Here is a 14,352-nt window from a genome sequence, read left to right as displayed (position 1 = left end):
GTTTACCATGATGTCTCTTTATTCTTTGACAAATCAAACGTTCAGAAACGAAATTAGATACATCTGCATCCATATGCGACCAATAAAGATCTTCAGTTAACATGCGTAATGTAGATATGATACCTCTATGACCTTGATATGGGGGACAATGAATTTCATTCAAAACAAAAGATCGGAATGGAATAGTAACACACAGTCTCTTTTCAAAAAACATAAATCCATCATTATATGACAATGAATCAACAGGAATGAAATTATTTTGAACTAATTTTTGCCAATCAGAATGAAAAGTAATATCCTGGTGATATGTATCTTTCATAGCAATCAAAGAATCAAAAGATATGATAGAAATATTATGAATTGCAGGTCTTCTACTTAATGCATCAGCAACTACATTTTCTTTTCCAGGTTGGTATTGAATGATAGGATGAAAACTTTGAATGAAGGAAGCCCATTTGATATGACGGTCAGAAATTTGGGGTTGGCTAAGTAGATGTCTAATGCTTTGCTGTGGTCGGTCTTTATCATGAATTCTGAACCCATTAAATAATGCTTCCATTGTTTTAATGCTTGTACAACTGCTAATAGTTCTTTGTCATAAGTGGAATATTTGAGCTCAGAGGGTTTCAGCTTAGAACTAGAATATGCTATTGGATGGTTGTCTTGCATTAGTACGGCTCCTATTCCTGATCCGCTAGCATCGGTCACAACTAGAAAGAATGGTCTGTTAAAGTCAGGCAATTGTAGAACAGGGGCATTGGTTAATGCACGTTTTAGTAAGTCAAAGGATTTCTGCTGGTTTTCAGTCCATTGATAAACAATTCCTTTCTTAAGAAGTTTGGTTAATGGTAAAGCAAGTAATGAGAAATTACGTACAAACTTCCTATAGAAACTAGCAAGACCAAGGAATGAGCGTAATTCATGTACATTTTTAGGAACAGGCCAATGCAATATTGCATCAATTTTCTTAGGATCAACTTTAATTCCTTTTTTTGATACAATATGACCTAGATATTCTATTTCTGTCTTAAAGAATTCACTCTTTTCAGGATTTGCAAACAATTGATTTTCTTTCAGTAATTGAAAAACTAATGATAAATGCTCATAATGCTCTTTTTCAATTTGACTGAACACCAAAATATCATCAAAGAAAACAATCACACAATATTGATATTTCAGAAAGATACGGTTCATCATTCTACTGAAAGTAGCAGGTGCATTAGTTAATCCGAATGGCATGACTAAGAATTCGTAATGGCCAAACTGTGTCCTGAATGCAGTCTTAAATATATCGGATCTATCTAGCCTCACCTGATGATATCCAGACTTAAGGTCAATTTTACTAAATATAGAAGATCCTTGCAGTTTATCCATAAGGTCATCAACTCTAGGTATAGGATACCTATTCTTTACAGTGATCTTATTTAATGCTCGGTAGTCAATACACATACGATAAGTATTATTCTTTTTCTTGACTAAGAGCACAGGTGCACCGAATGAAGAACTGCTAGGTCGAATTAAGCCTCTATTTAGTAATTCTTCAACTTGACTCTGGATTTCTTTTTGCTCTATTTGATTGTGCCTATATGGTGCTTTGCAAGGTGGTTGTGTGCCAGGTATTAAATCAATCTTATGGTCTTCTGGACGTGATGGTGGTAAACCTGGTGGTAGGTCTTCTGCAAAACAGTCCTTAAAATATGCAAGAAATTCCTTATGCCTAGGGTGCATATGATTTTCCTTTGCGTGCAATTCATTCGCCCAAATGAGATATGATTTAGTATTCTTGCGTAGTGCACGTTTTGCTTGAGTATGCGAAAGCAGTGGAAAAATATGAGATGCATGCATACCATATAATGTAATAGATTTTCCTTGAAAATTAATATTCATTGTGTGCGTAGAATAATCTATATTTGGATTATGCTGGTGTCTCCATGGCATTCCTAGAATAATGTCACTTGACTGTAATGGAACAACTAAGAAATTTCTTCTTTCAATATATGAAACAATTTGAATTTCTAAATCTTGAACTTCTTGTGTGCCATTGTACCTAGTGCCTAAAAATGCAGCTTTTATGCGATAATGCATAGGTACAGTATGCAATTTCAATTCCTTTACCAATTTTGCTGAAATAAAGTCATGGGTACTACCGTCATCATGCAATATAGTTCTTTCTTTTCCATGCACCATACATTTCATAGTCAACAATGAATGTGGAGTAGGCATATCTGGTAAAGTGTCGGAAGTAGTAGTAGGATCATCCTCATCTTCAGTGAAATCTGGCATATCCTCATGCTCGTCTTCGTCCATAGCTCCAAGGTAGTTGATATGTGCTGGTGGCTTCTTTGAATGACAATTTGCTGCGAGATGCCCTGGCTGGTGACACTTGTAGCATACTATTGGCTTGGCTTTGGTTACATTATTTGCAATGGCTAGAAGTCTGGGTACATTTGGATTTGCTTGTGGAATAGGCTTGGGATTTGGATTGACAGTGGATGGTAATGCAGGTGGTTTAGGCCAATTCTTGTGGAAAGATGGTGATGAGAAACGACCTGGATTAAACCTTCTAAAATTGGAATTGAATTGTTTAGATCCATAATTACCGTTGGCTTGGAATTGCTGTGGTCGTCTGTCTCTTCCGCGTAACTTACCTTCAGTGTCGTGAGCTAAGGAGATGGCGTCTTCAAGGGTAGCAGGCTTGAACATGTTCACTTCAGCGTAGTAATGTCCAAGAAGTCCAGACATATACTTCCGCTTATGTGTCGTCTCTGGTACGTCTTCAAGCATGCGTAGCTGTAGGAGTGCATTCCAAAAATGCTCTGTATACTGTGGAATAAGCTCACGATCCCGTTGTTGAAGTAAATCCCATTGCTTGATAGCCTTCTCATGAAATTGCGGTGGAAGGAAATTTTGATAGTGTGTTACAAATGCCATCAACCTGGACATCTAGCAGCCAATTGCCAATCGAAGAAGCCACCCCTCGGTATGCCTTGGCATCATTAGCATAATCCTGACATAGATTATTCCATGCATTCAATTAAAATTTATTTTCAAGGAAAACACATTACATTGTATGGTATGCATGCATCTAATAATTTTCCACTGCTTACTCATACTCAAGCTAAACGTGCATTACGTAAAAGTAGTAAATCTTATATAATTTGGGTGAATGAACTTCGCGGAAATGCCATCTGCATGACCATGCTACACTATATATTTATATTGTACATTGAAACACTCAATTAGTTATCGCATATAAAATATAGATACGACAAACCCTAAACACGTCATCACCTTTGGACTACATTCCCTCAAGAATTCTCACTCCTCGATTGAGACCTTCGCCCCTTTGCGAGACACTACGGTCAAAGCTCCATGCAACCATGGCGTTGACATAAACCATAGCATCTCCTCCATGCCCTCAGGATATCGAATCAATCAATACGGCGCAGCGAACAGAATCTGAGAAAGAGATAGAGAGTACACAACAGAAAAGAGGAGAATCAATAAATTCTTTAACTCCAAACAACTGATACAAAGATGGCTCTATCCACCCGTGCGCTTCCACTGTGTGAAGCTTAGATGGCGATCTAGACAGAAGATAGGTGAAGAGCTTAAGGCTAGCTGGAACAACAACTCTGACTGGGCGAAAGATGAGTGAGAGATGGCTGCGAAGGGGTTTAGCTTTTATAGCCCGCGAAGGTCTTTAGGTCGACCCGACCTACCATATGAGCCTCCACTAGTCGGCCAAGGAATACTCCAGGGAATATTCCCTTTACCATCGAGCCAGGGGCGCTGCCCCCAGACCCCCACCAGGGGGCCCCAGACCCCACAATAGGGGCCCCTTTTAACTCCCTTACACTGCAACTCGATGCAATGCGCCTCGAGTTGCTACCAACTTAACCACTCCGTCTAACCCAAAGATTAGACCCACAACGGTCACCTTTTTGCCATTCGGTCACATAGACCTCATCTGATATACAAGTCAGGACTCAACCAATGTCCGGGCTCACATTTGGCTTCTCCTCATAATGGAGGCCTTACAACTTTGAGCACCATGGATCATTGGTAGCACCTAATGAGGGTGGGGCATTGATCATATCTAATCGCCTCCAATCAAATCCCTTGAGTATTTAGCTTCTCTTCATCTTGCAAATACACATGAAGAGCTTGCAAAAAAGCATGCACAAATTCTTTAGTTTCTTCATCAACATATTGTCTTTTCCGTTTAATTACATCAATTATTACATCATGAAATCCTCGTTTTGTAATTCCAAGAATTTCACCCAATGTAAATTCAATTTTGCTTCCAAGAATCCTTTCTTCTAGGATCCGCTTGAGATCCGTCGCAGTCTCTATGTCAGACTGCAACTTGTAGCTAGGATGTTTACCTTTTGGCTTTCCTTCTGTCTTCTTTGCTTGTGGGGCATTTTCCATATCATGCTCTAGTAGTGGTGGTGGATTTTCAGCAGCCTTCTGCTGATCCGGTCTACTTCTTGTCACATGTTTGGTTGGCCCCAAAGAGGAGGGACTAGCAACATCTTCTTCTCTTCTTCTCTTTTCTTCTACTATAGCTTCTTGATTATGGATTTCAGCCAACCGAGCGAAGGCTAAAAATGAATCAACCGGCTTGGTCCATCCGGTTCTCCCTCGGATGCACTGACTGGTAGTAGTTAAATCATCTTTGGATGTTTTGCCTCACTCCATGCAATCTAAGGCCTGCATCCACACTTTAGATTTTGCATCAACTTTACATGCTTTAACAATTTGCAGCCCATAGGTAGCTGCATCAATGCCAGTGGTGGAGAGTGTACCAATTAAAGCCTGCACCATCCGTGACCACAATACTGGCATTGCCATTTGCTCGACTTCACACAGCCTCGTAATATTTTCAGTAGAAATATTACAAAGCTAGCCACATGCATTGTTGTTTTCTCTCCTTTAAGAGAGAAAATCTATGGTGAAGGAATCATCTTGGAAGGTGTCCACTCTAACAGTAAGGCAAAATATCAAGCTTTAATTCATGGTCTTTGTTGGTGTCTTAGTAATTCAATCGAGAGGTTGAATGCTTTTGGAGACTCCATGCTATTGGTAAGGCAGATGCAAGGTATATGGGCATGCAAAAATACAAACCTCTCTAGTAAAATGAGAGAGGCCAAATCTCTTATGAGAAGATCTAGGGAGGCACAGGTACATCATGTGCCAAGAGACCAGAAGAAGGATTGCAACCATCTAGCATCATCAAGGCTGAATGAGTCAATGGTGGGAGCAGTGGCTATCAAACCCCCACTTCAGCAAGGCAAGGAAGACTTAGAAGATATTATATGTTAGATATTATCAATGCCCCACCCTCATTAGGTGCTACCAATGATCCATGGTGCTCAAAGTTGTAAGGCCCCCATTATGAGGAGAAGCCAAATGTGAGCCTGGACATTGGTTGAGTCCTGACTTGTATATCAGATGAGGTCTATGTGACCGGAGGCGGCTCTAGAGATCAGAGATTGTGCAAGAGGCAAAGGCTTCAACAGCAAAGAGAAACTATGTCGACTTTCGGAAGCGGTTCTGGTGCATCAGGAAGCGGTGCAGGAGGTGGTGTTGCTGTACTGGCTATTCAAACACTGAGGATTCGTCCACCAACCTTCAGCGAAGGCAAGTTAGATGGTACAAACTACACCTTGTGGAAGTTCAAAATTACAACTATCCTTGATTCTTATGAGCTTCTGAAGACTGTGCTGGGGGGTGACATAGAACCACAGCCTACCCCCGACCCATCAAATCCTAGTGTGATGATTCCTCCAAATGCAAATCTTCTACAAGCTTGGAAACGAAGGAATGCAGATGCATTGTGTGCCTTAGTTACAAGCTGTTCTGACAGTGTTTTGACTTTGATTCAGCATACAACCAAAGCGTCAGAGGCTTGGAATGTACTAAGGAGTCAGTATGAAATTGAAACCAAATAAGGATTCAAAACTTGGAGAATCAACTAGCAGTGGAGAAGTTTGCTGAAGGAGAGACGGTTGAAGCATTCATCACTCGAATTAAGAATCTGCGCGACCAGATGGCTGGCGCTGGGATACAAAAGACTAGCGAAGAGCTAGCTCGGAGGTGTCTTCGGATTTGTCCACAAAGTTTGATGGACTAGTAACTGCCCTTAATACTCAGGTGAGACCTCAAGCTTTGACTTTTGAGGAGTTTTGTGCATTATTAATGGAGGAGGAGTTGAGGCTGAAAGCCCGAGAAGAAAGCAACAATGGAGATGCTGCATTCTTTGCCAATGCAAAAGGCAAAGGTGTTTCCTCCACCAAAAATGATGGTGACAAAAAGAAGAAGGGCGGCAAGAAGAAGTTTCAAGGAGAGTTCTTCTACTGCAAGAAGAAAGGACATGCAATTGCAGATTGTCGTGTCAAGAAGGAAGATGAAAAGAATAGTACCCTTAAAAGTAAAGGGAAAGAGACAGCCAATATGGCTGAAGCAGAGTTGGAATTATTCATGGCGACCATTGAGGAAGTATGCTCCTCGGCGCAAGAAGAATCTACCACTGACTCATGGGTGTTGGATAGTGGGGCCTCCCGGAACATGACCAACAAGAAAGGTCTATACAGTTCTATGCAGCCTCTACAAGAATCCATCACTATGACGGTTGGAAATGATGTTAAATGCCCTACTGCGGGCCCAAGTACTATTTCTTTTGTTGCTGCAAATGGTGAAGTCAAAAAGCTTTCAAATGTGTTGTATGTTCCCGAAATCAGGAGAAATCTATTATCAGTTGCTGCCATAACTGATCTTGGTCATGAAGTGAGGTTCAAGAAGACAGGTGCAGAAATTATTGATAGTGCTGGCACAATTGTTGGCAAAGGAGAAAGAAGGAACAACCTGTATGAGCTAAGTGCTCTTACAGCCACCGCTGGAGTGGGCACAAGTAAGCTTTGGCATGAAAGGTTTGGACACATCGGATTTGCAGTATTGAAGGAGATGCAAAAGCAAGGTATGGTTGCTCACCTACCTACAATAACTGAATTGAAGGAAACATGTGAAGATTGTATGATGGGCAAGCAACAGAGAAAGGCATTTCCACAAAAAAGCAAGAATAGAGCACAGGCTCCTCTAGAGTTGGTGCATGCTGACTTGTGTGGTAAGATGCCTACACAGGCCTTGGGGGGATCTTCTTATTTTATGTTGATTGTGGACGACTACAGTAGGAAGATGTGGGTGTACTTCCTTCGTGATAAGGCTCAAGCTTTTGGTAAGTTTAAAGAATGGCTAAACCTTGTCGAGAATGAAACAGGGAAAAGTGTGAAGAAATTTAGAACAGATGGTGGTGGTGAGTTCAACTCAAAGGAGTTTGAAGGCTTTTGCAAGAGCAAAGGGATCAAGCGTCAATTGACGATGCCTCACACACCTCAGTAGAACGGTGTTGTGGAACGCAAGAATCGCACCATTGTGGAGATGGCAAGATGCATGCTAAAGGGAAAGGGATTGCCTAACCATTTTTGGGCTGATGCTGTTAATACTGCAGTCTACATTCTAAATCGGAGCTACACAAAGGCTCTCAAGGGGAAAACACCTCATGAGGCTTACACTGGTAAGAAACCATCTGTCTCACATTTCAGAATTTTTGGATGTGAATGTTATGCACATGTTCCAGATGAGAAGAGAAACGAGTTAAAACCAAAAAGCAGAAAATGTATATTCTTGGGTTATAGTGATGAGCAGAAGGCTTACAAATTATATGACCAAGAGGCAAAGAAGATCATCGCGAGCCGTGATGTGGTGTTCAAGGAGGAACCACATATAGTGGAGGAGGAGAAGGCAAGTTCTTCCACTTTATCATCAAGCGAAGAAGTAGTCCACTATGAGCCTGTCCCGAGAGCTGTCCCTATCCTTAAGGAGGAGGAATCATCATCTTTAGATGATGAGGAAAAAGTTCACCAACCTGACATCACCCCACCGGAAAAGCCATTGCCGTGCTGGGTGAAGCAGCTCTATGACCACAATAATCCTATGCATGCATCTGTTGAGGAGAAGGCAGACGGACCAAGGAGGTCTCAGAGAATAGAGGAGCAAAGGAGGGCTTCTGCTCACATAGTCAATATGGCCTTGATGGCTGAGATTATGAGAGAAGTAAAGGAGCCAACTGACTTAGAAGAAGCACTTGCAGATCCATCATGGAAGGCTACTATGCAGGCGGAGTATGACAGCATAATGAAGAATGACACTTGGGAGCTAGTGGATCGACCAGCAAAGTGGAAGGTTATTGGCACCAAGTGGATCTGGAAGGTAAAGTATAAGGCTGATGGTACCTTAGAAAAGTACAAAGCTAGACTGGTTGCCCAAGGATTTTCACAAGTTGAAGGGTTTGATTTTCAAGAGTCATTTGCCCCAATTGCCAGAATGACCACTATTCACACGGTACTTGCAGTGGCTGCCCATAAGAAGTGGCCAGTGTACCAAATGGATGTTAAGTCAGCGTTCTTAAATGGTGACCTCAAGGAGGAGGTGTACGTGGCTTAGCCACCAGGGTTTGAGGCCCCCCATTCTGAGAACAAAGTGTGTAAGCTGAAGAAGGCATTATATGGGCTGAAACAAGCCCCCAGAGCATGGTATCAGCGGATAGATAAGTTCTTTTTAAACCTAAACTTCAAAAGATGTGCCTCAGATGCTAACTTGTATGTTTACAGGGATGGTAAAAAGTCTGTAGTGATTGTCCTATATGTGGACGACCTTCTTATTACAGGTGACTATGAAGATATGATCAACCAAACTCGAAAGGCTTTGAGTTCTGAGTTTGAAATGATAGCGTTAGATCAAAGTCATGGTAATTAGCCAAAGTTCTCTTCTCTCGCCAAACCATTCTCTCCTTTGGTCTTTCGATCGGCTTTGGTGCCTCTTTTTTAACTTTTGCCTTATTTCTTGGCAATCCTTTATCCTTCTCGGGATCAATTTTACTATCAACAAGCTTGAGAGATCCACCTTCCATATGAGGATTCAGAACTTGCTTTCCCCTAGCATCTTGCTTAGGGTTTCCCTTGATAGGTTTTGCAGTTCCTTTATCACCCTCTTTAATCTTTTGACCTCTTGTTAGTACGGCTCGTAGATTAGAAGTTTCAGCATCATTGACACATACAGCTTCAATAAGATTGGCTCCATTGCCATGATGCAACTCCTTTAAATTAGCTTTCCTCATTGAAGTATTTGTCTTGGTTCCTCATCTTGCTGGAGATTATTCCCTTGTGTGCGATGATTAACTGGACTTGGCATTTTACTTGTTGGAGAGAATTGATCTTACTCCAACAGGTAGCAGCTAAGTGGCCAAACTTTCCGCAAATATTGCATTTGACATTCAGATAATTCCTAGGGAAATGTTAGCCACCACACCACTTATAGCTGAATCTTGAGGGGGCACCCTCTTCAGGGAATCGACTCCCTATCAAATTCTACTGCTTCTTAAGAAAATTGGCATCCACAACTATTTCTCTATATTGTTTAGAAATCATATCTGTGTAGTGCTTCATCATGTCCTTAACTTCGCCTAGGACATTAGAGGCACTCGACTCATAGCCATGATCGTCTATCTGTTGTGCCATTAGACTAACCACTTGATTAGGAATTGGCCACTGACCTACTGGCATAACATTAGGATTCGTTATTTAGCCTCCACCATTTAGTGGGGCCGTCTGACTAGCCATAGGCATAGTCATACTACTAGGAGGAGCTGGTAACAGAGGCAAATTGGGCATGGTACTCCCTTTTCCATTCGCATTTGACATGGGGTCTCATTGACTCCCATTGGTTAGTGCCAAATTATTACCATTCCAATTTACCCTTGCTACGTAAGCCACTTGTAAGCGCGAATCTACTCCTTCTGCTTGGGTAATAGCAGTGTCAATGTTGGCCAAAGAAACACTACTAAGCTGCACCTAGATATTGAAATCCAATCCACGTAGGAAATATTGCAACTGTGCAGCCGGTGGAATGGGGATCTAAGTTTTAAGTTTGCGAAGAACTTGCTTTAGTTTCTTGGTATAGGCCTGGACATTCTCACTTGGCTCTTGGCATGATACATTCAAGCCAAGGAATCAATATTGTCCACCCCTCTCAAGAGCAAACTCTCTACGGAAGGCCGTGAAGAATTGGTCACTGCTAGTTATGGTTCTGGCCTCTAGACCATGATACCATACTGTTGCCCTTCCTTTTAACGTCATATTGAAGAACATCATTAGGTGTCCTTCATCTTGGATTCGATAGTTGAACATGAGTGTTTGAAACTCCTTAATATGGAGTTCTCCATCTTCTTCTGCTAACCCATGGAAGATGGGAAAAGGTGCTCCTAATGCCGGTAAATCCAATGTCCCTGCTAGAATTGTGATGGGTTGTGCCATGGCTACAATCGGATTGACAACATGATTTTGTGTAGGTAAAACTACACCCCCACTTGAGTGGGTTAATTGATTGGAAGCAAGGAAGTACTAAGACTTCCACTTGCACTCAAAGGGCTACTTTGACACTTAGGTTATTAGAACCACTACCGCTTATGCGTAACGGGTTGCTCCTTTGAGGAGAGTAATGCCTTAAGATCTCCAACCGTCGTCTAGCCCTCTCAGCACGTTCCGCTTTTTGTATTTTTGCTTGACGGTTCTTGTTAGAGGAAATAAATCAAATATTTGGTCCTTAAAAACCCTAGATTCAGAAGCACCACTTATCGGTGCCTCTTGGCAAATGCACCACCACTGGGACCTAAAATGGGCTGGCACTGGCTATGGCACTAGGCGGACCTCATGCACACAACATACAACCCCACCACACGGCCTCCAGGGCCAGGAGCGTCTGAGCCTTACTCTACACTAATTAATTCTGCATTTGTATTGAGTTATAGTCCAACGTTCATTGTCTCTTCTCCTCAAAGGGAGATCCCATAACATATAGACATAGTGTCTCATAATACAAACATACGGAAGCTCCTCTCGACTAATTGTCGTGGCTCCATTGCGACTCTCCTACACCTTGGGGATTGGCCCCAAGATGCGTCACTTCAACATAAAGTACACATACGAGACAAGCTCCACTCTTTCATTTTGAATGTATTCTAGGAGATACAATGTGTCCTTACCAAATAATTCCCAAAAATCCCAATCAACTAGCCTACAGATTAGATCATCCCTCACACTCTCAAGCGCAGGTCATCATAACAGAAAACATGTGCTATGCATCTAGTTCTTCACATTCCGATACCATGGTTGATATGCACATGAAAAAGTGGATGATCCTAATGTGCTCAAACATAATTTGCAATAAAAAACATGTCGTGCACAACCAGGCTTTCCAATGCTCATTCACTAACTCGTTGCGGTGATGTAAGGATAGCATCGAGACAACACTCATGCTACTATCTGTGGGAGATTTCACTCAACTGCCAAGACCCACGGACCGCTTATTGTTTCAAGCGTTCCAAGCCGAGCACTAATGGCTACCTCTCACATAGCCGACGCGCCATCCATATCTATGGGTGTAGTGAGCTTACCTTGATGCCGTTCGAGTTACCTCCTCTCCCGCGCACTCCGGTAGCTCCATGATCCAAGTGCAAGCTTTAAGCAAGCTCAATCCTCCTCCATCTCCAAGCTCCAAGCTCCATTACCACGAGCAAGACAAGAGAAGAGAAGAGAAGAGAAGAAGAGAGGAGAAGATGGAGAGCTTCTCCTCCTCGGTCCCTCACCCTCACACATTCACTCCCTCACACTCTCACACTCCCTCTCTCAAGCACAAGCTCAAGCAAGCAAGAAGAAGAAGAAGAAGAAGAAGAGGAGAGCTACTTTTGGCCACACACAAGAATGAGCTTCTCATTCACTTTTCAACTTTATATACAAAACCCTAAATCCCATTTGGGCGGTCATCCCCTTTTCCCCTTTTTACATGGCCGGCCATAGCCTAGGCCCTTTTTCCCATTGTCCTTCTATCTTCCTAGCTTCCATTCCACCGCCCGTCTACATTTACAAATTGCATGGGTGAGAGCCCGGCGCTCTTTTACAAGATTTCAGGGTGCGCCTTTTTATTTTAAAACGCGCCTTTCCCCTTTTTCCTTTGCCTTGGACTTTTAAGGTTGCCCTTGCGCTTTTGGCCTTTTCTCATTTTCTTTCTTCAGTCGGGCTACCTTTTTCCGCCTTTGCCCTGTGTCTTTTCCACTTCTTTTTTCTTTCTTCGTGTTGGGGTTAACATTATCCCCCTCCTAGACGAGTGCCAGTCCCATGGCACTCACCGTCATAGGTAGCAGGCTGTAGCATGCACCGAAGACGTGGGTGACAAGGACACCTGTGGTTTCCATGGAGGAGTATTGGTGGTGGTGTGGCAGAAGGTCCTGGGGCCTGTTGGTGGCCCAAGTGGCTGGTGGAAGGTTGTTGGAGTTGGTGGTAGTGTTATGCTGTGTTGGGGATTGCATCTATGGCCAGTACAAGTGTTGGTTTGTTAGGGATTCTGCACATGACGATTCTTTGGGGGCTTGTTGGATTGTAAGGGACAAGCATTCAAAGTTGAGTGTTGATGAAGAGCGAACAACACCTTATACCTGCAATTGGAAAACCTCACATGTGGTCTCTCCTTAAGGGGTAGTGCTAGTCTTCTTATCGTGCACAAGACATATTTGATTAGTTTGGGAGACAGGTCGAACTCTAAGCAAGCTGAGAGTATTGTCCTGCACTTGAGGACCCAAATTGTGCATATACTTTGGTGCAGATATTATGTAAGTGCTCGTGCATACTTAGATATTACGTAGTTAGAAGACCGTGGGCTAGTTTCTCATAACAATGTGTGGATGAAGCAAAGCTGTCCTTGTTGAGAAGAAGTACACGTGAAGGTATATGAGACATCCTTTGCATTGCGACTGCACGACGGTGAATACAGGGACACCGCACTTTCAGTAGCTAGAAAGTATTGGACTTGCTTGGTGAGTACAGTGTACTTTTCATGGCCAATAGTGCGGTGCTTATTACCACTGATTGCAATGGTACTAAGGCAGAGTGCAAAAGAAAATTGTGCAAGTGGGTCAAGGTGATAGGTCTAACCCTAGGCAAGACAAGCTCCCCCGGTATGTCCTGCCCTTGATGTGCCCTGAACAATTGTGGGTGATTGTAAGGGGCTAGGGGACTAGGGACGAAGCCGGTCGACCAAGGTCACCAGACGTACCTAATTTGAGGACCCCTAGGTGCTGTGCTATGATCGTGGGTGCTTCTTATTTTTCCAGTCTTTTCTTTTTCTTTTCTTTTCTGCTCTTTTCTTTTCCCTTTTTTTTTCTTTTTTTTCCTTTTTTTTCCTCTTTTTTTTTTTTTGCCTGAGTACAACCATTACAATCTGTTGAGGCTATCAGCCTTTCAATGGGTTGGAAAATGTCAAGCTTCGAAGGCTCAGAAAATGAATAGTACAATGATGATGGTGCCCTAACCTTGTTGTTAGAGAAGCAGTTGGCGAAAGGGGGAGATACACTTGAGATATTGCAATCCTCCTTGCGGCACATGCGATGTGGGTTCAATTGAGGTAACGACTGCCGTGAGCCAACTATAGAGCTTGGCCCAGGAATGTTTTGTGGGCCATGCAATGTGGGCGGTTGGCAAGGGTGCTTTCGGCAGCGTGGCTTTGCCGCGGCTCGTTATGGGGTTGTGGGTGTTGCGGTGATTGGGCATTGAACATTTTCGCACAAGGACCTGTATTATCCTGCATCCACTTGTCGCTTCATGAGAGCATATGCATTGTGTATACCGCAACTATAATAAACCAGTGCAATGCAAGGAGACATCACTTATTTGAATTCTATGGTGTTGACTAGACATTTATCACCTGCGCTTGATTAGCTTTTTCTTTTGCTAAAGGCGTAGTATATATTAAATGCAGATATGATAAGTTCATACAAGTCAGTAACATGTCAACACTTAACAAGTCGGGAACACTCAACCATTTAAAACAAAAAGTCCTGGCCAGTTATCATTTGATAAGCCCCTTATGCATTATCGGCTACTCGATTTGTATGAGGCGGGGCGAGTCTGGATGGCCTGGTGATTGGGGCTCTGCTGGTGTGGGACTCCCGTGGGGGTGAGCAAGGAACATGTCGGCCGGGATATGAATGGTGTAATCCCGGCTCGCTACCGTCTCCAGAATTTCTTTAAATAATTCATTAAATCCTTCTCGTTCCTGAGCTGCCCTTTCTGCCTTTGAGCGTCTGGGGCCCGAGCGGGAGCTGGGAGTGCGTACCACTAGTGTTGCGGCCTGTTGCGGGTTTCGAGTCTCGACCTTCTTGACTCGAGGGTTCTTCGGCCTTCGCCCTGGGCAATGTCACTTAGGGCCCCGCTTCTTGGCATACCTCTTGATAGTGGG

The sequence above is a fragment of the Lygodium microphyllum genome, chromosome 23, assembly GCF_053477565.2.
Source record: "Lygodium microphyllum isolate KBCC chromosome 23, Lygodium_microphyllum_v1.1.10, whole genome shotgun sequence".
In the NCBI taxonomy this organism is placed as follows: domain Eukaryota; kingdom Viridiplantae; phylum Streptophyta; class Polypodiopsida; order Schizaeales; family Lygodiaceae; genus Lygodium; species Lygodium microphyllum.
This window is presented reverse-complemented; position numbering follows the sequence as displayed.